Raw genomic sequence first — 27,295 nt, 5'->3', positions numbered from 1 at the left:
GTATGAATGCATGACCTATATTTTCCATGCAAATAAATAAATAAACAGGGTTTGGGGAGGATGATGCAAATCTTCAAAAGGGGGACACAGGATGAGCTAATGACATTATAACAATAAAGACTTTGGATTTCACACTGGTAGTGTAATAGAGAGCCTTTCCCCTTCGCCCATTATCAGTCTATCCCACAATGCTGTCCCAGCATGGCTGTGTTTTAATTGGCCTCTCCCAGTTCAAGTGTATATTGTGACTCACCTCTCTCTGCACACTTCAGGATTGCAGAGCAAATGGCTTCGCTTTCATGTAGTGGTGCATTTTTTGTGAGCTGGGACATTGACACAAGGCGGTGTTTGGAGTCTTTGTCTCACCAATGGTGATGTGGCCTTTCTCCTTCATTCTGTCCCTGGACCATGTCTGTCTATCTTCTTGTTTCTGCCTGTCTTTATAAGCTCCTCTCCATCCTCCTCCCCACCACCCCACTCTGTCTGACTCCCTCTGTTGTCTCAGTAGGTTTCTTCTTCCCGCTGCCATTCAGACAATGTCAGGGACCATTGCAGTGAGAATAAAGGCCTCTGGTTTCTCTCACTTCATGATGAACTGTCGCTGTCTGACTGAAGCAGCCTCTAAATTCACAGAGAGAGAGAGAGAGAGAGAGAGAGAGAGAGAGAGAGAGAGAGAGAGAGAGAGAGAGAGAGACTATCAACAGCAACATATTTGTGTGAAACTTTCAAAGGCTGAGTTAAGCCTGGGCTGCAGTAGTAATTCTTGTTAAGAGAACCCCGGCTGTTTGAAGGAAGAGTAAAGGGGTTTTGAGTCAAGGCATTAAAATCAATTTGTCTTTGAGATCCTGTACATGGAAAGGTCACCTCGTTATCTCTCACATAGTCTCACGTGGCATTAGTTTTCAGTCTAACATCTGTGTATAGACCACTGAACCAGGGACGTAACATTGACCCTCACTCTGTAACGGTGGAGTACACTTTAACCTGAATATTTTCAGCAAAGGCCATCCTGTCTCTGAAGCAACTCATAAACCAGTGTTTCATACTCTCTGTGTGTATGTGCCTGTGTGTATCCATTTATGCGTGCGTCTCTGTTTGTGTGTGTGTGTCTGTGTCTAAGTTGAGGCGAGGCTGTTGGCTGCTTATATGAAGCAGAAGAGTGTATCCATGCTGAACTGACTAATTGGGAAATATAGTGTACAAGCTCATTTAATGCACCAAGCAACTTATTCCCTTTGCATGAATAACTGCAGGTTTATACCCTAAATATAGTTCTTGTGCATAGCTTCTTACTACACTGCAGCCACTACTGACTGTAAACCCGGTGATAGATTATGAGAATCTCTACACAGCATTATGTTGTTTTTTTTGCCTTTTTGTGTCCATTGTGTTTTTTACCCTAAGGGACTTCTTCCCCTTCCTTCTGCACCTCTGCTCTGGCTAGTGCCACAAGCTTGGCATCAAAGAGCCATTAAAAAGGCTTCTTCTAAATGAACTTGACAGCAAAGCCAAGGCGTGGTGATATGGGTGGACATGCAAATCAATATTTCACATCATCAGCCACTGGTTGGTGGAGAATGGGGACAGGATGACGAGGTGCGGCAAATACTGTCTTGTATTGATTTAGACCGCAAAATCAAGGAGGTCCAGTTAGGGCTTAGCAGTTGCATCTTACACGTGTACTAAAGGTAATGTGGAGGTAATCAAAAGCCAGCGATCATCAGGGAGCTTTTCTTTCTGTTTCAGTACTGAAACCACATTCTGTCGTTCTGTTCCGTGGCAGTTCAGCTCACAACAAGCAGCAAGATGAGTTGGAGGCTGTTGATCACACTGAAATGACATCTGCGCTTTGTTTATTCCCCCATACATGCCATAACTGTTTGCAATCTCATTTTAGAAAGAAAGGATCAGTGTAAACCAAGCAGATGGAAGGCAAAATGGAAGCAAAGACATTTCCCCTCTCACTGAATTGTACCATTTAGTTCTACAGACTGGCTAAGCAATATGCAGTGTTGGGGAGTAACGGAATACATGTAACGGCGTTACGTATTCAGAATACAAATTATGAGTAACTGTATTCCGTTACAGTTACAATTTAAATAGTTGGTATTTAGAATACAGTTACATTGTTAAAATCAATGGATTACATGATGATACTTCTCTGTTTCACGAGTTTATTCACTCTGAATAAATTAAGGCAACTTAATGCATTTTCCAGAAGCCCCGATATGAAATAGAAAAAAATAGCTATTTGCGTGATCAGTCACAATGGAGTCGGAACCGGCACGACAGAGCCAGGGCAGCAATAACTTTCTATCTTGGAAATTCAAACAGCATTTCACATTAAAGAACGAACAGGGAGAATGAAATACAGCTAACTGTGCCGAGCAGCCTCTGCTTGCCAGCAACCAACCTCCTTTCAGCGTCCAAATTACTCCACCTCCAACCTGAAGAAGCATCTTAAAGTAAGTTATTTTTTTAATTAGCCAAGGGTAGTCGTCTGCTGTAGTTTTACTGGTCACCTTGCTATTTTAACATTGACGTGCGACTTTACATTCTCATAGGTGCTGATGTACTATCTCCAGAGCCGTTTAAAGACTGACTCCGTTTGACATGCTAACTAACGTAAGCTAAAATTAGCTTGTGGTAGCTTAGACCGCAGTTAGATTTTTGTAGTATGCAGTTCGGGACTACCAATACAATAATCTATCTGCTTGTTCAGGTACACATTCAGCTAGTTGGAATAAAAAGAACACACCATTATAAGCCTGTTTAGTAAGCTGGATGTGATAGCCGCATTCCTACACTTATAAAACGCAATTCAATGTGGAAGTAATCCTGAAGTAATCCAAGTATTCAGAATACGTTACTCAGATTGAGTAACGTAACGGAATACGTTACAAATTACATTTGTGGGCATGTATTCTGTAACGAAATACGTTTTGAAAGTATCCTTCCCAACACTGGCAATATGTCACTACACTAGCACTGTTGGTGCAGCTTGGCAGCCCCATGAACAGCAAACATGTCATTCAGTTGTAAATTACGTTACACGCAAGGTCACCTTGTCTAAAGGTTGGGAAGGAGGAGGAAATGAGCTGTGGGTGTAATTCATCTCTTCATGTCAGAGATATATATCGCACGGTGGAAACACATGCAGTTAAACTCCCAGATAACACAGACACAAACATGGCACAGATGTCTTTATTTATGAGGCCTGTTAAACCATGCATATAAAGACCTGTCAATCCCGTGTTTACCGCTATAAATCAAATATCGTCGTTGATTCCACTTTTATCTGCATCACTATACAACATATCATTTAGTATTGATTTGTTAATAGGGTGAATCACAATCAACCAATGTAAATAGTTATTTAAACTACTTTTTCAGATGCAGCACTGTATGAGACCCAGGACTTGTAGCTGGTATCTTCTTCTTGTTGGCCCTGCTGAATCTCCGTCCTTGTGTGACATTCAACTCCAAGCCATGCTCCCTCAAGGATACATGTCTTAGCATAATACAGACAGCTTAGGAGCCATTGAGATGTGGTCCCTCTACTCTGATAGGCAGACACTGCCAGGCAAGGAATCCCCCTCCCCCAAAACCAGCTCGTTGCCAGCACAAAGTCAACTCTGTGCCTCTCCAGCTTTGGCACCCTTGACCGTTGACTCTATCTCATTTACACCTCCCCCTCCCCCAGACACACAGAATACAGTGTGGCAGTGTATGGTTCATACACTTTAACCATTCTGTCAGTTACCATCACATAGTTAGATGGACTTTGCAAAGGGATATCTTGCATTCTCAAATTGAGTTGCTCACATTTTTTAATCTTTTTTTCCCCCAATAAACTCAGTTTTTTATCATTTAATATCACCCTTTCGCCTGGCACTGTGCCAGATATGAAGAGACTGTCAAGGTCAAATTTATCCCCACAATCCCCAGCTGGCCCAGTGACAAGGGTGTCTGGGAGAGAGAGATGTTTTCATGCTGGATGCACAATTTGTCTAGTGTTTACTCTCCTGTCCATTTGCATCACCGACTGTGGACCTGAGTGACATCAACATGAAGCCGCAGTCACAGAATGCTATTGCTTTTTTTTTCTTGGTTAGCCTGGAAATCCTCCCCTAGATGATGCATGCGTGATTTCCCAGCATACATGTAACGTGCAAGCATGTACACACACAGTTTTTTATCATGTAGACTTTTCATTGATGACATCCACTCTTTAACTTTAACCATCACCACTCTACATGTCTAACCTAAAACTTACTCTAACCTTAACCTAAACCAAAAGTGTACAAGAGTACAATGACAAGTTGTGTTTTTTTTAAGTGGTATCCATATTTTGATCTACCTCTGGGCAAGAAAGCAAATGTGTATTTCCCAAAATGTTGAACTATTCCTTTAACTCTACAACTCCTGTCCTAGAAGTCCTAACACCCCAAACAGCTAAAATGCCGTCACTTTACAAATATATGTTTTGACTCTGAAGGTTTGAGAAATTGGTAGTACATGTATACATGTTGATTTGCATCTTTTCACAGCAAAATAATAGTGTTCCTTCGTCTCTCCAAAGGCGTCTTTGAAATAAATCCCTTAAATGTCAGCAAATTTAGCAAAGACATACTACAGTATGTGTAACCCATCTGAGCAGATTATCGAGATACAAAACGTGAAATTAGCTCACTGGAGATGTGCTTTTTCCCACTAAATGCTTCCAAGAAATGCCCTAAATCCATTGATTTCAATCAGTTGGTTTTATCTTTCAACCTTTTATGTCACTCCAACATCTTTCCTTATACATTATTTTCACAGGTATGGTACATGGCACAAAGTATGGTCCTATCATATATTACATAAGCACAACAGGGTTCCTCAACCCTGCTAGCAAATATAGTATAATCACACCTGAAGATGAACAGGATGACCTGATTTCCTGTGTCTCCAGAGACAGATGTGCAGATGAAGGAGCACGGTGCATCAGGCCTCCATTTTCCTTCTTCTACAACCTGTCATGGAATCAATCCTGCCTTTAGATGTGCTCTCTATAGGGAATGAATCAGTGAAGGTACTGTGGTTTAACCTTCTCTGTCTTTCTCTCTCTTTCTATTTCTATCTGTGAATAGATCCATCCATCCATCCTTATATTTTGTCATCCTTTCTCTTTTTCCTCCTCGGAGATTAGCTCTCTGTCTCTTTCCGCTGACTTTCTTTCCGCCTCGCTCTCTCTTTTTATCTCCCCACTCACTCTCTCTCTCTCTCTCTCTCTCTCTCTCTCTCTCTCTCTCTCTCTCTCTCTCTCTCTCTGTCTCTGTCTCTCCCCTGTCTTGGTAGCGCGGCAGCTCATGGAGCTGAGGGACTATGATTAGGACAGAAGAGAACTGGCTGTAAGACAGAGACAAACGCAGAACTGGGTCATCATTGTTTCTGTGTGAAGGCCCGCTCTGCAGATGAAAAGCTTGAAGACAAGGGGAGCAAACAACGCTCAATACAGCACCGGGAGCCCTAGACATTTCTGGGCTACAGAAATACTCATGCAAAGGAGGACTCGGAACTGCAACACAGAATTTATGTAATAAGAGTTGAATAAAACATGCTGCTGGCCCGTTTTCTATCTCTCAACCCTTCAAGTTAGTAATCATCCATTGTTGGGCTATAACTGCATAGCGGAGATGCAGCACAATCACAGAGAAGTGCAGCTGTCATGAAGAACAAGACATGGAAAACCTTGGTTGTCACAGAGTAATAGTACTTTGACATTGATCATCATTTTTTTCCTCCTCTCTCATGCTTTATCTCTCTTCCTTGTCCACTCTGCAGTCATTTCTCTGTCTTCCACCCTTTAGCAGACAGTCTGACAGGGTCTGTCCCACTGGCAAACCATTCAGCACTCATCATGCGCATCATTTCCTCTCATCATTCCCCCTGGTGTGTTTCTCCTCTGGCCTGTTCACTCGCCATCAGCCACTCCCCATAAACCCTTTTATGTGTGTGTGTGTGTGTGTGTGTGTGCACGTGCACGCCTGAGTGTGTAGTGCATGGAAAAACTGTAGTATGTACACCTATGTATACTAGTACATGTAACCTGCTGCTACACATTGTTTAGTGGTGGGTTTGTGTGTCAGCGTGACTACACATAATATTGCAAGAGAAGGTTGTGTCACAGTGTGCAATGTGAGGGAAAATGGGTTGTGATATCAGTTTGAAACAACCAGAGCTTGTCATATTTTTATGTTAAAGCAGCAAATTATGGTTTTATTTAACACTCTATATGTCATAAAAGCAACAAGTATCCCACCATAGATTTTTTCCATTACAACTTAAGGTCTGCTGCTGTTAGTAAGAGCAAGAGTCTTCAGCTTGTGTGCAACAGAGTATTTTCTTGAATCAGAAGACATACAGCATTTATTGTACTCTTGCTCTATTTGATGGCAGTGGCTCTAAAATAAATTAATTAAGCAAGAAGATGTAGAGTCTTTATACTGCAAGCAACATAGCAACCTTTCTCGATTCCCACAAACATCAACAGCATCAAATTGAATATCCTGCATTTGCGTGTTGTTCTTGTGTTTTCTTCAACACGATGCATTTGATGTATGTTGCCTGTGTCAAACCTCTACTGCAAATCAGAATTAGTGGTGCCTTGGCCTACTTTCTAAACCATCGAGGAGCAAATAATCAGCCCAGGCTGAGGATTTGGCTGGCAGTCTCTCAAACGTGAATGCTTGTAAAACATCCTTTTCTGCAAATGTTGGGTTTCAACTGAGAGACTTTCAAGAATGTTTCTTTGACAGGGAGAATACTGAGACTTCTACTGCCATCTAGAGTGTAATCGCCGGTGGTTCATGGGAGAGAGCCGTGTGGTTAAAAGGGTTTTCTAAAGATGTTTACTGCACTAAATGATTTGCATGTAATGCATCAAATGAAATAGCTCTACTGTGTTTGAGCAAGTCCTAGGTAAAAACTCAGACATGCATTATTTTGCTACTTTCAAGTCTGAAAAATACTGCTTACAGTATTTACTCCAACAGACAATATTATATTGGACTTTTTTTCCTTAGTGGGCTTTCTGTTTTGCTGCCTCTCCGCCCTCTTCCTAGACTACTCCTCACAGCACAGAAGTAATGCCAGAACAGTTCCCAATGCCAAGAATTGCCTGGAGGTTTATAAATGAAGTACTTGTTCAGAGTGTGGGAAGATTTTTCTTTTTATTATACAAATAACCCAACACGAGCTTTTAAAAAAAAAAAAAAAAAAAAAAAAAAAGGGAGAAAGCCATAGATCACCAGAGGCTTAAAACTCTTTTGATGTATTATCCACCTCACCTTTTCCATTTCATTTCTTCCTCTTGTAATGAATTTATCTTCCTTTGTACAGTAGTCTGCACTATGCTACCACTCAATTTGAAAATATCCCAGCCACTCTTTGCTGATTGTGTTCCACAATGATTTTTTATAATCACCATTTTCATCTTGCTTTAATTAAACCTTTTATTGGACAGAGACACGGGCCATTATGCCCTCTATATTTCAGAGAGAATGGATTGGAAAATGACTAATACCTTATGCTGACCTTTCTCAATCGCTGCCTGCTGGCAAGGCTATGCAAAGCAATTTCACCAACATATTTATCTCATCAAAAGCACACCTTAGACGTAATCCTAATAGCCTTTTCATTAGCCTTATAATTGAGCAGCGTGGAGAGTGTTAAAATGTCTCTCAGCCGCTTTTGAAAAGTAGCCCCACACCAGATCCAACCTATACACATTAATTTGGGGGTAGTTAAACCCACGTTAACCTCCAAGTGTAGTCCTCAATCACGCACGTTCTCCCTACTTTATACTTAATCTGACTATGTGACATAGTAAATAACCTGCTGAATGGAAAAGGGTTTCGGAGGAAATAAATGTAATTACATTTATAACAGTAATCTCATTACAAAATATCACATATAATAAATATAATTGTAAAATTAACTGCTCAATGCTTGTTGAATGCTTGATTGCTTGGATTGTAAGGTGCATTGTTGACTAGAAAGGTGATCCATTTTAAGATTTCATTTGTTAAATACATTCTGCGATAGATACAGTTTCTAAATGATGACGATAACACTTCACATTACAGTTAAAAACATGAATAAATATCAGTATGAGTAATTAATTGAACTGCATTTTATATGAATGTCCGACACACAAAAATGAACGTAACCAAGAGTAATCAGATGAATCTGATTCTTGGGTATTCATCCATTCATGGAAGATAACTGATGCATTGCCTGCTCTGTATCAATAATAGGATCTAATCACAATCACAATCACTTCATAATCAGCCCCAAGAGGCGTTCTCATCTGTACACCAATTCAAGACAATGGTGTGAAGTTTCTGAGACAGCCAGTAGATGGCAGTACTTCCCCAGCTTGTCTGGACTGGCAGTGAATGCAGTAAGAATATACCAGGGACAAAGGTTAAATAACCCTGTTGACCAGGAGAGGGTCAACACATAAATATCTCCAGGAACTTTCTCAAGTGCCTAGTGCGGCTACTTAGTGTGAGATTTGCCAGAGGAAAAGGCAGAAACCCCATTTCCACCTCAGCAAAATGAAATCAGAAGCCCCTGGGATTTGCCTCTAACCTTCCTGGCTCTCACTGCTGCTGAATGATTACTGAAATAGAAGAGGCTAGAAGGTGTATGGCGATATCCACTACATAGAAGGTTACAGGACAGAGCTACATGAAAATGTGAGACGATTTACATATATTAATAACGATTATCTTCTAATTAACATCTTACTAACTACCTCATTAACTGTCATTTTGAGACTCATGGAGCAGTCACACACAAACGCACAAAGGGATTATTATAAAAACAGGAAGATACAGTAGTGTCTGCTTTAAGCAATGCTTCTTTATCATGTACAGTATAATATAAGGCCAATGCCAGTCTTGTTTGTTTAACGTTTAGTGGACAGGAATTCCTTTGGCTCGCTTCAGACCTGCATGCATTTTATTGGCTTGTGTGGGATTTGGGCAGGAAACCAGAGCTTATGCCCCCTCTCCCACTTCAAACGGATGCCAGGCACCCTTAAATGTCATGGGGTGGTTAGAGAGTTGAAGGAGGTGGGAGGGAGGGGGATTGAGGAGTGAGAAGCTGGGACTCGCTGGGCGAAAGAGAGAAATCCAGCCACACCGGGCTCACCTCACAGCTTATCAGTGTGTGCTGGATGTATGTAGCTTTACCGAGGCTGCTAAGGCAAACCAGATGCAGTGTTGGTTGCTCTGTGCCACTACGTGTCAGGTAAAGCCTGGGTCAACCTGAGGCGCCTTGGTAGTATAGGAGGAGGCCACTGTACAGGTTAAACTCACTGCAGATGTTCCTGACTAACATACAGTAGAGTGTTGGGTCCTGCGGTTCATCCTCTTGACTTGACAGCATCTTTGAAAATGTTTTGAAGGTTTCACGGTGTCACTTCAATTACTCACCCTGACAGATTTCCTCTGCGCTTTAGATTGACAACTCGCAGTGGTTTATAGCTGGAGTATCAAAGCCTGTGAGCGTGTGTTCTAGGGAGTGATGGTCACTGGGAATCCCACTGTGTCTTTCTACTCTTGCCAGCAGCAGTGTTTATAGGATTTTGTCTCATTTTCTCCAGTGTTAATTTATTTCCATAAAGACAGCCATGACACATTCTCTCCTCTGCCTTCGGTCTCTGTGTGGCTTTACTTAACTGTGCTATTAATTTCTCTCTTTCATTCTGTGTTGAATGGAAGAATAGACCTGATTGATGGTTACTTTGACAATGAGCATCATCACTATTGTCAATTTTTCTCCATCTCTTCCTCTCTGTGTCTCTCCCCTTTATCTCCCTCCGTCTCTCTCTCTCTCTCTTCAGCGCTACGTGTCTACACCCTGCTGTTGCATTGTTTTGTGGTTTTGGATAACTTCTCACTATATTGTTATGCTTCCTGAGGTACGCCATTATGGTTCATCTGTGTCAGTGGGTAAATGAACATGTTGTGGCATGGTTGACTTTAATTTCCCTTGTCTGCGACTAAGTCTCTCAAATCTCTCGCTTGCCAGTATCATACTCCTCCCTCCCTGTGGGTCTGTTTGGCAACCAGAAAATACCATCTCTGTCATAATCGGGATTATATGGAGCTCGTTTGCCTTTTGATTGCGAAAACATTAATGCACAAATGTGTTGGTGACTGACCTGTGACCTTTCTCATCAAATGACAAGCGAAACGGATCTCATCACTTCTCCTCTCAGGCTCTTTAGACCCCAGGGGTCTGGGTCAGGGTTTGGTAGTTTTCGTGCTGTCTTTCTGTCAGACTTGCATGATCCACTGCCACTTAACGAGGGAGAACAAGGCTAAGAAATGAGGCATTTCCGGGCCCAAGGGTTTATTTTCTACAGCACAGTGGATTACATTACAACATACAAAGGGAAGACGTGACTCGTTTTTTAAAAATTCTGCTCTAAACACTAAACCAGACCGTCCTAGTGTCTAATCTTCAAAGAGAAATCAGGATATAAAGCTTTTGGACGTGTTGTTGTTATACTTTTTTTCTACTCTGTCCTGTTCTATCTGTACTTTAAAAAGGTGGAGCATGCTGTGTCCTCATCAGGCTTACATTGTACCCTGCTGGGTGCTAAAAAGAAATGCTTATTACATATCCAGTGGAGTAATGCTCTGCCTCTGTGTTTCTTCCTTTTACTTTTTATTTTCTCTCATACCACAAATATGCTATAGAACAAGAAGAGATCCAAATAGAAAAAAGAAGTGAAAAAAGAAGTGAATGTAGTCTTTGTTAGTGTTCCTTGTTTTCTTGTTTTTCACGGGCATTGTTCTGCACATACATTGAAACAATATGGATTATACATTGCGAGTAACTACCAAGAAGTTATGTACGTGTGGTGAGGCTTTAAAGTAGAAATACAAGTCACATAAAAACACAAAAACACAGCCATGTTACTATTTAACATTCCTAACTACAAGGCTTTGGCAAACATCTACAAAGAACATTTCATTAATACAGTAAACACGTTGACATATGGAGGTAAATAACTAACAAATAAAATAGGAAATGGCATTTGACATTCTGGGGTCATTCTACAGGCAGATATCATCAACACTCTGCTCCATCCTTATCACCACTGTTTCTCTCAGTCTCTGTAGTTGTCTCTTTCCTCTCCGCCGTATCGTCAGATGGCCATTACCTTCCACTGTGGAGGGGTTTCCATGGTGATCACATCCCTTTCTGGGCAAATTGTTTGCATGGGATTAGGGTTGACGATGCGCTGCAGGACCAGAGGGGGCTGCTGGGAGGTGGGGGTGGGCGGGGGCTGGCGAAGGACAACAATTTTAGCGCTGGGTCCCTGCAGCAGGATGTCAGTCAGCTCTTCCTGTGTCGAGTTGACCACCGGCACACCATTCACCTCCACCAGTCTACAAGGCCAATTACACCCACACACACACACACACACACACACACAGGCAAAAATACATGTTAAACAAATAATATAGAAACAGTGAATGTAAAATGTTCATCATTAAAGTCACCTCATTCCAAATTAGAAAATTCAAATGTTCTTCTCAAAGTTTCTTTGATAACATAAAGAATGTCCAGGACAACGTTATATATTTTGTCAGGATATTCTCTACAGGTAAAGGCTGGACCTCTGTAAAGTTTATTTAACAAGCAATAAATAAGATCAGTAAAAAAAACATTACCTTTACACAAAATTTCCCTTCATTAGTTTTTATTTATTACCAACCAAATAAAACTGACAGGGAAATAGCAACCCTTTGTATTTTTTTAATAGCTGCGTAAAGAGCACTGGCACAGATGCTTTGATAAGTGAACACACACTGACTGTTTTCAGCTTCTGGGGTTCTGTCTCTGCACTGTCTTGCAGACTTCTCTTTCTTTGGCAGGATTGTCTCTAGGAGATGCAAGATGTCAATTGCATTGTGTGTGTGTGTGTGTGTGTGTGTGTGTGTGTGTGTGTGTGTGTGTGTGTGTGTGTGTGTGTGTGTGGTGGGTGCAAATACTTTGTTTGAGAGTGCTGCGATTCTAAGCATGTTCTTATAATGCAGTAATTGCTTAATTATATGAAGTATTTTATCTGCTCCATTTCACTCTCTTCTGCATCCAAGTATTACATTACAGTGTTTGCTTGCTTTGGGGCCAATATCTGATGGGTTCCCATAGCTACCAAGCATAAAAAAATGAGCCGTGAAAGAAATGGGTGGGATGAGTGACATACTAAATAATACTCTCACTAACTAGGTGGCCAGTGTGAACGCTTACCAAGTAACCACATAAGTTGGTTTTGTATTTGTCTGTGTGTTACCTGTCATCCACACAGAGGTGAGAGTTGTCCACCTTGACCACCACTAGTCCACTGTCTTCTCTGTAGCAACACGTGAAGCCATAATGGCCATCAGGGTTGTGGTTCTCCTGTACAACCAGTAGCATGGCAGGAGACTGCTGTGACACCAGCTGGCTCAGGCTACCAATGTCCAAACTCTTTTTCCGAGCTTTCTCCTAAATGTAGAAACAGCAAGAACATTTACACACATTCACAAACATATGTTTCAGATTTTAGGCCATAGCCTATTTGTGGTGGATTGATGTAAATGGCATGCAAAATAGGCTGTGTGTGACACTAGAAGTAGTATTTTTTATAGTATATGTGTATTAAGTAAAGTTAAAGGAGTAGTTGGCCAGGCGCAGTGACTTCTCGGAGTCTTGTCACAACTGAGTTTGCCAACCACACTGTGATGACAGGAAGCCCCCTGTAAAACCATATTTTGTTGTTTTCCCATGTAGGTTTTTGTATAGATTAAACAACCAGTATGTAACATGTACATTAGTGAGCTTCAGAGGTGCTGGTAGGCAGATGTTTGGCCTTTGGACGGAGCCAGACTCGCTGATTCCCCCTGTTTCCAGCCTTTATCATTTAACTCTTGGCAAGAAAACGAATAAGTGTGCTTTCCACAATGTCGAACTGTTCTTTTAAGGTACTGTAAATGGCAGACAGTTAAGAGATTCAAAAGTAAACATGCAACATCTTGTATGGTTATCTTTATCACAACCCTTTTGAATCTTTAAAACTTCCAAAGGTGTGTTTCTGTGTCTCTGAAAAATAAACTATTGTCATTTCCTTAAAATAAAATTGTAACATTATTTCTTGGAAAAGGATTACAAATACCGCTATATGGAGGCCCCCAAGAGATAAGACTGAGGCTGCATCAAAGCCAAAAGACCACCAAGATGTAATGATTAGCTTTGGAAGAGCTCACATCACAAGTAGCTTGCAGGGATCAGAAATAACTTGTGAGTCTAACCACTAAATTCCAATGTTCCCTTATCCAGCCTCTTGGCATTCTCCCCCCTCCCTCTGAACGGCATGTGAATGCCTTGCAGCAATAGATGCTGCCTTGCCAGGGTCAGGGGTCAAAGCTAAGGCTTCTCTCTCCTCAGACAAGTGGGCCAGACAGGATATATCCACGGAAACGCAGCCCAAGCCCCTTGAGAAGCACACTCTAATGTGCATCATTTTCCCTTTTAGTTTGCCTCAATGTTGGACACACGCCAAGAGGCCGAGGAATTTTCTCTTCATATTCTTCTTGTTTATCCACAAGATCTCATCAAATCCTACCCTACCTGGGCCAGACATTTCCCATATACACAACCAATGGACTGTTAGTAGGCAATTAAATATGGCTATTCAAGATCAAAAAGGTCACTTGGGGGAGAAATAACGGCTCACCTATATTCTCATAATAATGAGAACATTTTGATTTTAAGTTGCAAATTTCAGCAACACACACTTTTCCTCCATCACAGGATGCTAAGTGGAAGGGATTGCATTTAATTTATAATGATGGGTGTTGGTAGTTCTAAAGTCAGTGCTGTCATTCTGAATGCTGATGCCTTGGCTGCTCCAACAGCAGAGATCTTTAACACAATCAATCAATCTATCTTCACCAGACATGTAAGACTAAAGAGGGGGCAAAACAGTAATTCTTCCAATGTCCCCTCTTTAATAGTCTGTCTGAAGTTTTCAAGTTGTCCAAGCTAAACTGCTTATTTAAAATAATTTCCGCCAGTTGTTGTCCTTCCCCTTCTCCCCTCACTCGCTCCCTCTGTTTCTCTTTCTCCTTCCCTCTCGGCTGTTTTATTGATGCTCTCCAGTTGCAATAGATCCCGGAGATTAGACTGCCGATGATAAAATATTTCCTTATTGTCTGTAATGCGGGGCAGCCTACGAGACCAAACACAGGGCGGTCTGCTCCTTATTAGAGCAGCAGCTCCATCAGTTCCCAGGCTGCTCCTCAGCTCTGACCTGTGTGTTAACTCTGATTAGGTCATATGATAAACATTAGCGCTGCTGCTTTTCCCACAAACTCAGCACCTAAAAAAGCGTGGCCCCGGGGCGGCAACGTGACACGGGGCACCTTTCAAAGCCGAAGCCGCGTGTGTCCTTTCATGGCACCTCGTTAGGGCTTCTCCAACGGGATAAAAGAGCCACATTAAAAAAGAAGTAGGCTCCTCCGGGGATAGATGGAGATAGTTTTACACATGCTGGCCCACTTCTCCATTGCACTCTCCCAGTGGCTTTTGTCACACACATTCCATTGTTGGTATGGTCACAGGCTCTCGGATGTCAGCGCTAAACATCATTTTCTCAGAAAAAGTGCATGTTCAGCCAAAAGACTTTACTCAGCCTAGTATACCCACTCTCTAACTGCACAGCTTAACGAAACAGAGTAGGCTGAATGGAGCATTGTGTTGTCACTCAGGAGAACAGTAGAGACAAGATCAAAGATGATGGACCTAATAGTGTCAAGTAATAAACTACCACATCAGGAAGCTGTTACCACCTTTCCTAGTGTGTGCTAATTCTATTGTAAACAAATATGTGAACTTCACATGTTCTGTCGATTAATTTACCCTCTAGGTCTGTGATTGTAGCAACATGGCTTTCATTAGTGACGAAAAGGCCAGTTATACTGTGTACATTGCTAGGTGTTCTTCTATGGTTAAAGACATAGCGGACAGCATTGGCCATGTCATTATTGTCCAAAAATGACAAATTTGACTGTTCTTTCTTCAGCAAAAGTTTGATATCAGTATCCCGTATCACACATGCTACTCTCAATAACTAGTGTTGTTTTGATGCAAATATCAGTTTCTCATTGTATACTTTTAGCAATCAAAACATTCTCTGACTCAGACCGTACAGCTTTCCCACATATTGGTGTGACTGTGTTTCACATGCTATCGATTAAACTCCACTGTTGGTTAAATTCTGCAGCAGTTCAAATAATCCATGAAAGGTGTTTGTAATTTTTGATCAGTAGTACCTTAACATAGCTTTCTTGCAAAGCATTTTGGAGGTGAGCCGCCCGCCGGTTGAGATGTACCATGGAAATCTCTTCCTTAAACACTTGGCAGTTCAGCTTCATCTTTTCCAAGAGACGAACATCCAACTGTCTGAAAGGCAGGAGACCACATTTCAGAAAAGATCACAGATTTACATATATACATGGTTTATGAAATATGTAGTTCAAATGTAGTAAAGGTTTTATGTGAATTTCAGCAGAGTTAAATAAACACAGCAGTTTATTTTCCTTGGAGTAGCAATGCTGTCTCTATAGCCCTGATTACCTTTTGGTATGCAGTAACATCACATAGTCTGTTTGGGTGGATGGCAGTCAAACACAAACAAGTAGCACAAAGAAAAGTTGTATGCATTGTTGAACAAGCCACTAATTAACAGAGGCCGTCCACCTACTTCTTCTTGTGAGCGGTGGAGTTGTTAATGTTGTCTCTGAGGGTCTGCAGGCTCTGCCTCTTGTCATTGAGTTGGCTTTTGACCAACTCCAGCCTCTGCATCAGCTCCGCAGAGCCGAGCCTGTCTACATCCAAATCTCCATCCATGTTCTTTATCTCTGAGCAAAATGCCACCAGGCCGTGGTGGAGCTCCTGGACCTTTGGGTTTCAAAAGAACAGTTTTTCCTGCATGATTATATTCACTACCAAGCTGATAAAATCACCACAGTTATGGCATCATTACATGTAGAGCGAATGTTTTTTCTGTTACATATTTACATAGATGTAGTTGAAGACAAATATTGACCTGAAGGATGACATTTTGTAGCGTGTCCACCTGTTGGTTTAGCTCCCTGATCCTCTCTTCTTTAGCTGGCTGGTTTACCTCGACATTTTTGTTGACATTGCTGTTCTCATTAGAGCTGTTGACTTCTGGATTATTGTGTGAAGCAGTACCTGATGACTTCTCCTGTGATGCAAAAGCATACACAAAGGTGTCTTGTTAAATGTTATATGTCAGGTAAAGCCTGGTACCTTACATATAAATGATCAGTGTTACCGTTTTACTCAAATGCAGCTCCAATTGTCTGTTCTCTGATGTCGATGTCAGTAGATTCCCAATCTGCTGATTTGGTGGGAGCTCCTCTGATGAACCTTAAAAACATAGCGCATTGCAGTATATGAATACATCTGTCTGTTTTTTGTTTTTTTTTATATAAAGACTACATGATGTGCTGTGCACCTTGCTTTTCTTTCAGTATGAAAAGGCTCTTATCTTCTGTCATTCCCAACATTTTGATGCACGACTCCATGATTTTTCCCACTGTTGTTTCCTTTGGGGTTCTGAGATGAACTATCCGCTCTGATGCTGCAACACAACATGTCAATCAGAAGTAATATGGAAGCCTGATTTATTCTCACATAAGTGTCCTTTATGTATTTCAAACAGCCAACCCACAGGCTCCACACTGCATAATATGGCTATATATGGCTATATGTAAGTGAATATTACATATTCACATCCACTTGTATGCTCTAAATGTACATAGTTTTTCTTTATAGTGTATTAGTTATAATATACCGCATATATTTAACCTTTAAACAATTCAGTTACTCACCATTAATAGTAATCTCTATCAGTTGAGAATTCCTCTGCGCCTTGTAGTTTTGGCTGTTGTTTCTATAGTGGAAAAAGGCCAAGAGATTAAAACAAAGTTTTTTTTGTTTTCATCGTATACTGTAAATGAGAGGCTGTACCTGAGCTTGAGGGAACGCCGATTCATGCTCAGGCAGCTCACATGAGGAGAGGACTTAGATTTGCTCATTGACGCTAATGTTGCAGTGAATGTCTCAACATTATTAGGGCCTAAGGATTCTGTAGAAAAAAAGAAACATCAGTTTTAACATCTTCTTGACATTGACTTTATATGCAAACTGTCAAAGTAAATGTTTATTTGTAATGTTGTGATGATAAAAGTGTACCAAGCAGAGAGTTGAGTCTCTGGGTGATGGTGCTGGGGGGGTGCAGCTCATTATAAATAGCCGACAGTAGCAGCTCCCTATCTTCCAGTGTGGCGATATGGAGGATGTCCAGAGTCTTCACATCCACCAAAGCAATATCTGCTCCACACAGTTTTACTTCTGAAAGAGAAACACAAGTGACATCTTTATGAGAGAGAACGTAGAAGAAACCTGAAAATTAAAATGTAGAGCTGTTACATTGTAGAGTGTTAGTAGAGCTGGGCAATATATCCATATTATATCAATATTGTTATATGAGAGTGGATATTGTCTTAGATTTTGGATATCGTAATATCGTGATATGACATAAGTGTTGTCTTTCTTTGGTTTTAATGGCTGGATTACTAGCCTGACAAGCCAGACCCACATCAAGATGTTGGGTCTGGGAACTCACCATTAACAGGGCTCAATCCGAGGGGCGGGATAAACAGTTGTCTTTCAAATTCCCTCTGCACGCAATAGGATAGCGCTACAACCAGACAGAGCAACGAAGAAGGTAGCGAAGCTAGTTGATAGATTAAACTTTTGCCGTGTCCGGTCGGCAAAACTCCGAACACATCTTCCTTTTTTAAGAATGATTTCTGTGCCGTTCTTTGTTCTTTTCTCAAAAGAAAAGCTTAACTCCAAGTCTTCCAGAAGACCGCTGTTCCCAGCAGCAACAGCCATAAGCCCCGCCCACTGACTCTATATATCTATTGGCCTGACCAAAATTTGGTTTTTCCAGCTCGCAAGCCAACGGAGAGTGCCTAGACTGACCCTGGCTGCAAAATAAATTTGCTGCCTCTAGGGTGCGTCTAGATTTCTAGGCTACTGGATTACAGTAGAGTGATGTAATTGTTTGAATTTACCAGACTGTTTTAGCTTTTCTATTATTTGCCTTAACCCACTTAGTTATTATATACACATTAATGATGATTATTTATCAAAAATCTCATTGAGTAAATATTTTTTTGTAAGCACCAGTTGTCAACCCTACAATATCGCCGCAATATCAATATCGAGGTATTTGGTCAACCATATCGTGATATCAGATTTTTTCCATATCACCCAGCTCTAACTGTTAGCATTTACAAAAATATATACATTTTTACAGACTTATATTAGCTTTCAGCTATTAGCTACTTTACTACATAACAAAAGGAATATGACAGAGGTTGTTGTTTTTTAAGTAAAAGGGAACTCTAACTCTTAATTACGCAAGTATTTTTGACTAAATGAAACATGAAGGCTAGTAAGACAAGTTTATTATTGCATAAACCTCTTGCATATTGCAGTTAATATGATCTACGCAGTGATTATCTCAGGTTTAATCTTACATTATCCTTATCTCCTTTTCCTCTGAAGTTATTGACATTCATAAAAAAAAGTTTGATCTGCGGAGGACAAAAATCCAATTGGCAATGTCTGCCTTTGTTATGTTACCACAGGGCTGGGAGAGGAGACTGTCATAAAAATGTGTTTTACCTCTGATGAAAGGAAGACATTTCTGCAGTCCAATACTGGTAAACCACTGGCAGACTTCATCTGTGTTCAGCTCCCGAAGACATTTGGCCACTTGCCTGTCAATGTCCTGGGGAGAAGGAGAGGTTACATACCTGCTGCTTATACCACATTCTACAAGGAGCAAGTGGCATGGGAAAAACTGCTTTCATTACTTTTATAAAAACCCTTCACCCAAGCAACATACTCTTTAAACTATTGTTTTGAGATGTGATAAAGTTATATACAGTATGTATTTCTCAATCCAAAAAGTAAGCAAAGGTTGGGAATTTCAAAGAGAGTGGCACATGATGATACAAAGAGATGATTCTGACTCAAACCTATTTAATGGGAGGCAAGACATCCTGCTTAAACTGCCAGGCATTTTGTCATTGTGTGTGTTACTGATTCATTTAGAGTAAGTATGACTGTGTTGGATATCCATGTTTCGACATATCACAGCAAGTAAACACATCTGTGTGTTTAACTGTAAGCAAGTGATTAAAAATACTGAAAAGAAATGTTTACCTAAACACATTTTCCTATGTCATCGTTGCCTTAGTCACATATGCTCTGTTTATGTTGTTCTTGAGAGGAAAGTCTTCCCTGCTGCCAACAGAGGCTTTACAAGGTGACTGCGATTAGTTAAATTGAGGTTAGGTTGTCTTAGGGATTTCATTATTATGTTATAAGACAGAGACTTTTAGAAAAGAAAACACCCTATTAGATCATAATTTACCAACACCACATAAATAATCCATAGTTTCAGCCATTTTGTCTAATTCGGGGTCCCAGTGTGAGGCGTGTGATACACGTTGCATAAATTTCTCTTATGTAGTTGATTGGGTACGAGAGGAAAATAAAACAGTAGATATTGCATGGAGGTAATAAGTGCAGGACGTGAGCAATTTGCCTTAAAAAAAAAAAAAATCTTTCCGTTTTGTGTTTCAGCTAACACATGGATCGCTAAGGATACGAGCAATCTTGCTTGGCGAATCCTGGACACAGACGAAGATTCTGAGACTATTTGCAGAGTCATTGCTTTGACAGATCAAGGGAGCTGGGAAATATAAACAGAGCATATTCTGTAATTGCGGCAGCTCTGGACTGTGTGCTGATGCCACCCTGAAGGCCCTTGCTTTAATGGTTTACAGTACCTTCTCAGGGAAGTTTCCATTCTGATCCTTAGACTGAGGCATATATGATGCTGCATGAAACCCGTAAAAAAAAACAAAAGAAAAACAGAGACATGTATGGTTAATTTTACATTATGTATTAGTCCAAACAGAAATATTATGTAGAACAATCTTGTTTGTCCATAATATGATATTACCAGACTCACCAACGGTTATGCGTCGTTGTCGTGGCGACCCCTGCTCTTCCTGGTGCTCTGTGGTCTGGGTTAAAGCGTGGAAAGTGGCACTCCTGGTTAGTGTGTCCCCAAAACTGCAGGAGCGCGTTACTGGCCTCTGTCACGTAATACAGGTTAACATTGGATTGATAATCCTGCCCGGTCAAATCAATTCACAGTCACTAAGTATTTTGCAGTCAGAATAGAATAGAATACACTTTATTGTCCCCGAGGGGAAATTTGGTCATAGATAGTGTAAATCAGATAAAGCACATTTCTTCCAGGAATGTGTAGTGACTCTCTGTAGATAAAGGTGCATGAGTGGGCTATAGAGCATGCAGCATATACAGTATGAAGAGATGATGAAAAAATGTTCCTTGCATGGTCTTCATACCCTTGGGTGAGTAAACGTGTCCATGTTAGCAGCGTGAGGAAGCCGACAGAGTTCAGCTTTCAGCATGTCGGAGCAGCTCACATCTCTGTTGCTCAGTTCATCTGCATAGTAATAATAAACAATACGTTGATAAATGTATAAGAATTGATCCCAGTTATTCCTATCTTAGTTTGTCCCTGTATGGGAAACAAACTATTTAATGAAGACCATATTTTCACTCTTTGAAGCCACTTTATTCTTATGGCTTCAGGCCTTCTCAGCCTTTTTCTGGCATACAGGTCACCAGGTCTATTTACAGTGCATTAGCTGGTGCTGATACTGGATGCAGCTAGATGGGGTTGCTTGGCAACCCGTCATGCACACTAATGTCTGTCTGGTTGATGACATACTTCTCTGACAACCCAAGTTCTTTCCCACAGAAAGCCCATATTCTTACATTTTCCAAATGTCACTTGGTCAGCGAGCAGATATCTTTTTTTCTGCTATCATAACAAGCAAGACGAATGAGGCTGAGAATATGGCATCCAGGCTAGGGCTGGCTTTCTCAGGAAACACAACTCTATGATGTGATAGATGTTGGAATGTTTGCAGTTCTGATTTGTAACAACTTTAAGTTTTATATCTTCACAGATGAAAGCGTAACAAGCCCCTTTACTGTTTAAAACAGTAGTCTTTTCAAGTAGTTTACCTCCAAAAAAATCCAGCCTAATTTCTTAAACACATGTTTTTCATTTCAGGGGCCGGTTTCTGAAAGGCTGGTTTGACATGGATGGGAGTTTAGATGGAGTCAGAATCAGATAAGATAATGTAATTGGTTTATGTGTGTCAGCAGTGGAATCTTGTCTGGTTCCTGAAGAGACAGTGGAGTACAAAGAAGGGGGGGCAGCGAGCTGGCACTCTCTTCATCACCTGGCTGGCCTGTGAGTCACTCTGTAGAGGATCATAAAGTCTGGCCTACAGCTAAGCAAATTCAGAACACTGCATGCAAAACACAACCGTCTTGACTAGAACAGCCAAGTGAGAAAAGCGATGAGTCTTAGCTATAAGATCCTGAGAAAATCATTTCCAGTCTCGCTCTGTGACTTCGTTTTACCATGCATGGAGAGAAGGGACACAAGGTGGAGAGCTGTCTGAGAATGCTAATGGAGGGTAGCATTACACCCACCCTACCACAGCCATGTTCAGACTTCGCACAGCCTGCATCGTCCAGGAAAAGCCCAATCAAAACAAAGGACAGGAAAATTTAGGCAGGCTTAGGGACGCAGCCTGATGTTGCCTTAAAGGGTGAAATCACCAGTAACGGAGAGATGGCCATCATTCCCAGTCTGAGTTGGCTCAGTCAGGACAAGTCAAAGCATGAAGGAGTTCTCGCCCTTGACTGGTTGGCACAGACGAACACATTGCATCCTTGCACGTACACAATACAAACACACTGAGCAATCTAGGTTTGGTTTGTGACAAGTTTGACAACTAGTCACACACAGGGTTAATGGCAAAGCAAAGCTTTAGAATCAGAACTTTTCAGCACATTTATGTAATGGATAGGCAAAAGTGATGCTTATCGTTTCCAGTATTATTGTCCTCCTCTGGTTTGAAAAGAAATTAAGCTCTTTGAGAGACGACTGAGGGAGGAGAGCATGCTGAGTCACAGGAACCCAAAACCTGGGAACCGCCTGCCCAGCCACACACTGGGAATATACACACAATGGCTAAAAAGGGATTCCAACAAAGGGGAACTTCTGCAACTCCCAAAGGAGGCGTTCGAGGTACTGTAGCCATGTCACATAATGACTGCAATTTCATCTGAATGGGGAACTGAGATCAAAACGAAGAGGCAACACATGAGCTCAACAGCTGGATGAAGCGAACCATCATCTGGTGCCATTTACCTCTCACCTAGTGTTTGCCTAAATGGAAGCAGAAAGGTTTAAATACAAATACTTGCAAATTCACTTCAAGAAAACTCACCCAAGTTGTGCTCAGTAAATGACAAAAGATTTATTCCAGTGTTGAAGCTTCCTATGACAGAGAAAGAAACCAAGACAACCTGTGTGACAACCATTTCCTTTAAAATAAAAAATGAACATTAAAGAAACATTTTGGGAAATACGCTTGTTTTCTTTTTACCTCAAGTTACATAAGAAGAACAATGCCAACTTTTTTTATGCTCAGCCTTTTATAATATAAGCAATGGCTCAGTTATATTCAAATGTCCCCGTAAGCCATGACAGTGTTACAGTGGGCCGGTATGTACAATACCAGGACCTTGAAACTAAATCATTGTTTACAGCTACACTGTCCTCCTGTGACATGTCACAATGCATCTGGGCAAAAGGCCTTTTGTTTAGCCTATCTTAGCAGTTAGCCTTATTAAAAAGAAGAAATCATTCTGTGCAACAGCTCAATATTTGTCTAATTGATGTTTTATTTTGTTGGCTAAATACAATCACCTGTGTTTTGTTCAGTGGGTGTAGTGTACAGTAAATGTATAATTTAAAATAGTTAAGGTAAGACTTTGGAGTTGCTTTATGCAGTCACTGGGCACAGCTGCTGCTGTCTCATTTTCTATTTCTACACGAGTCGAACACACAACCGGTACATGTGGCAGATTTGGAGTCGTTGGAAGGTACATATGACAAAGCCAAGCAGTGTTTTTGCTAAGCTCTTCTAAACATCATGCAGGTCGCTATTGAGCTCACAGAAATGAATTCAGCATTAATCGTCTCATCTACAGTATCTCCTAGTAAGAAAGCAAACATTTATTTTTTTTGGGATTTCAATGAAACATCACTGGAGATCTTATCACTGTTAGACTCACTTTTCTGGGGGTACTTAGGGAGAGGAGCCACCTGGTAGGCGCAACGTAAGAACATGGGCTTTGTTTTCTCTTTATCCCCCTCTTTGGCTGTCACAGCCTCTCTTTCTTCTCCACACTCATCACTTGGGTCCTCTTCAGGCTCAGCTGCATAATCGGCACTGACCTTATTCTCAGCCAGTGTGAATTCCTCTGTCGACTCCTCTGCCTCCACACTCACCATCTTTTCCTCATAACTCTCCTGGTCACTAGCAGCAAAGCTTCCATCACTACCAGATGTATGTGCCACACTTTCTTCTGAATTTCTGTCAAAGAACTGATCATCGTCAACAACGTTGGAGGGAGTGGGAGGGATCAGATTAATAACCGGTGGTGTCAGGAGGCTATCACAAGCTGGTGTCCCATCAGTGCCACTCTCAAACAGCAAGGGGTCTTCCTCCTCTTCTTCATCATCTTCTGCACTGGTAGAAGTGATGGCCGGTTGGGCCTGGGACTCTATAGGAAGGGAAGACAGAGGCTTCAGGCGTTGCTTTTTCAGAGCCCTCCGGCAGGCTGACACAGAGCTGGCTGAGCGGCCCATGCTGTTCCTCGAGGTCACGGGGTCCTCCTCGAACAGGGTGAAGCTGGTGTTCACTATTCCCAGATCCTCTACTGTAATCTGGATAGCCTCCCTCTCACCTGATCCCCCTTGATCCAAGTGTGGATGCTGAGGGCCTGCATTCATCTTCTTTTCCTGCTCCTGCAGAGTATCCCTCTCCTCACCTCGCCAGCATGAGCAGCAGAACAGCCTGCCTGTAAGACTTTGAGTACTCTTCCTCCATGGGCGCCTACGAGGCCGCTGTTTCTCTGCATTTGCACTTGCCATAGCAGTGGCTGCCTGACCATACGCTGGCTATACTGCTAAACACACCATTCTTCAGTTGGATCAGATAAACCTCTGCAGACTAAAGAGAAGATAAACAACCATCTGAGATATACTACTGTCCTGTGATAGGTGCCTAAGCATCTGCCCACACATCACAAACACTCATCAGCAACATGTGTTGCTTAGCAGAGGAGTGAAATAAATGGACCAATTCATGCTCCGGGTCAGGTGAACACTTGAAATGAATGCTGGGCTTAATCAGCAGGCTTTGATATGTTAAGCAGCATCATTGCAGATACAGCTCTGGTTTCAAAGGGCTTTTATAAGACAGCAACACCCTGCCAAAATAAAATCTTGGCATATGTAATGTAGATAATAATAACGACAGTAAATTGCATTTGTATGATTATACTGTGTGTGTGTGTGTGTGTGTGTGTGTGTGAGTTTGTAATACAGTATTGCATGTGTCCATACATGATCGTGCATGTGTCAGGGCATGTGATTATATCATTATAAGTCAGTGTTCAGTGTTCAATTTCGATGGGTCATCTGTCGGGGACTTAGACTTAGCATGTATTATATGGAAACCGGTGAGAATATGGGCTGGCGGATGCTTGGCTCATACAACCCCTATGGCATCAGATGACATTTTCTTCATTCCACAGGCCCAGTCCTGTTCTCTGCTACATGATAAGTCATCCAGCATCATCTTAAAACCTGTATGCTACACCACCCACATCGAGAGCTTGTATGAAAAGATATCTGTGTGTTTTTCTCACGCCCATAAAGTGACAGTACAGTGATGTGAATAATTACTCCTTCACAAGTATCCACCTCTCATATTTCAGTCTCTCTTCGGAATGAAAGGAAGCTGCTACTGTTTTTTTTTTTTTTTTTTTTTTTAACTCTGTCATTACTTTCCTCAGTTTCTTCTATTTTTACCCCCCATCAGCATTTGGTTCTCCCCTTTTAGAAATGTAACTCCTGTGTTTACAAGCCAGTTTCCAATAGGCAAGATGTTTACCTGCCCAGAGTGTGTAAAATCTAGATGAACTTCCTTCGGTTTTAAAGTTATTCTACATATATTTCTTCTGTCATACAATTAAGTGCCAATGCATTATACTACCCACATTCATATGGAAAACTCAGCTCTATGTTTAAATTAAAATCTACCACAAAGGTTGCCTTTATTGGGGTTTTAACAACACTATGACTATTCGACTATTTAAAGCTGACCTCTGACACAGTAACTATTCTCAAATTAGGTTAAACAATTTGTTGGTGTGCAGTAGTATCATTTCTGCACACTGGCAGCAGATAGAAGCAAAGGTAGTGCTTTCAAATTGAGCATTTCAGGTGGTAAAGTTCCAGAGAGACTTAGTTGCTAGGCACAAATTACACCTCAAGGTGATTTCAGTGGGAGGCCAGCTGACTATTGACAGAGTTAGTGCAGGGCTGAAGACTCTTTGTAGTGGAAAGAAAAGTGCTTTCATACCCGTGTCACTCAGAAACCCACATGATTGTTTCCACTGGGAGAAACATGGCCTCAGAATTAGCAGCAGATGAGAAACTATTTGAGTTCAGTTTACCTCAGATTTGAGCATGACACGGCAAAACTAAAAGGCCAAGATGCACACAAGCTGAGAGCTACAGTACATTTATAGAGGTGAGGAGGACATGCATTAGAAAAAGGAAACTTGCCCTAAGCTGAAAACCATTTTTGGAGTTAAGCATTTAAACCCCCCCCTTTTATACAGTACTGTACAATATTTTAACAATGCACACTTGTTCTCAACACTGCAGAATCATACAATTTACATATATTGTATATGTTTTGCTCTTAAAGTAGGGGTTGGTGACAGAATCCTGGTCAATACTACATGCCCAACAAAGGGGGGCAGTAGAGAGCAGATGCAAAGCACTGACGGGACATAAAACAGAACACACCACTTCTTAGAACGACCTCCTCTGGTATTCACAAGTCTGGATAAAGTTAAACCACACAAGTGCTTTTCATTCGCAGCCTAGTGAGGCTGGCTTTCATGATATCTTGATCTGGTATTTGCAAGAATATCAAGTTTTGTCATAATCCTTTTTACATGTTGTTTGAATATACATAAGCAGTAGGGGAATGAAAAGATATATGTACGATTAATGTTCCATCTCCTTTATACAGGATATGTTTGAAATTAGCTGAAAATCTGTGACCTTACTAGCAGATTTATGAAAAATGAGTTCCTTATGACAAATGTTGAGAGACACCGTAAGTGACAGACAGACAAAAATGAATGTTTCACAGCTGCCATAGCCTGGGGCTGTCTGCGGGAAAGATGACTGAGACAGACATGGAACCCCACCATTGTCCGCTCTCTGAGTGACAATGTGAATTTTACAATAAACTAATTATTGGTCTTAAATTTAGCCTCTTTGTCTTGTTTGACTTTCTCCGTGCATTCATTAAGTTACATCACTTCATTGCACTTGGTTAGTTAGTCTACATGTCCAGACATAGGTCTGTGAGTATCTGAGCATGCTCTGAGTGTGTTGTTGCTGGTCTCACTACCAGAGAGTGGTAGATTCTGGACAGCCCCCAGATGGCCGTGCAGCCAACATCAACACCAGCCTTCAGCTCTGGGAGGGATCCTTTTTAAAACACCCTCACCTCTTGCTCAGTTGCAGCACAGTGAAACATGTTGAACATTTCCTGTGACAGTCATGTTTCCATAGGCATCAAGACTCCATAGTCCATAGTCAGCGCCGGCTTCGGTGGTGAACATAACCCTGTTTGGCCATACAGAGAACTCACACAGGCACACAAAAAAAAAAAAAAAAAAAAAAATAGAGCCTTTTTTCCTCTGCTCTAATTCACAGAAGAGGAGAATGCTTCCATCAGTCTGTAATTACATTTACTAAACAAGACAGCAGCATGAGTCACTTTCCAAAGACAAGGAATGTCACCTCTTCCTGTGAAACCAGGAGGAATGATGGGAGTTATTACTTCAGAATAACATCCACAACCCT

This window comes from Perca flavescens, chromosome 17, assembly GCF_004354835.1.
Source record: "Perca flavescens isolate YP-PL-M2 chromosome 17, PFLA_1.0, whole genome shotgun sequence".
Taxonomy (NCBI): Eukaryota; Metazoa; Chordata; class Actinopteri; order Perciformes; family Percidae; genus Perca; species Perca flavescens.
This window is presented reverse-complemented; position numbering follows the sequence as displayed.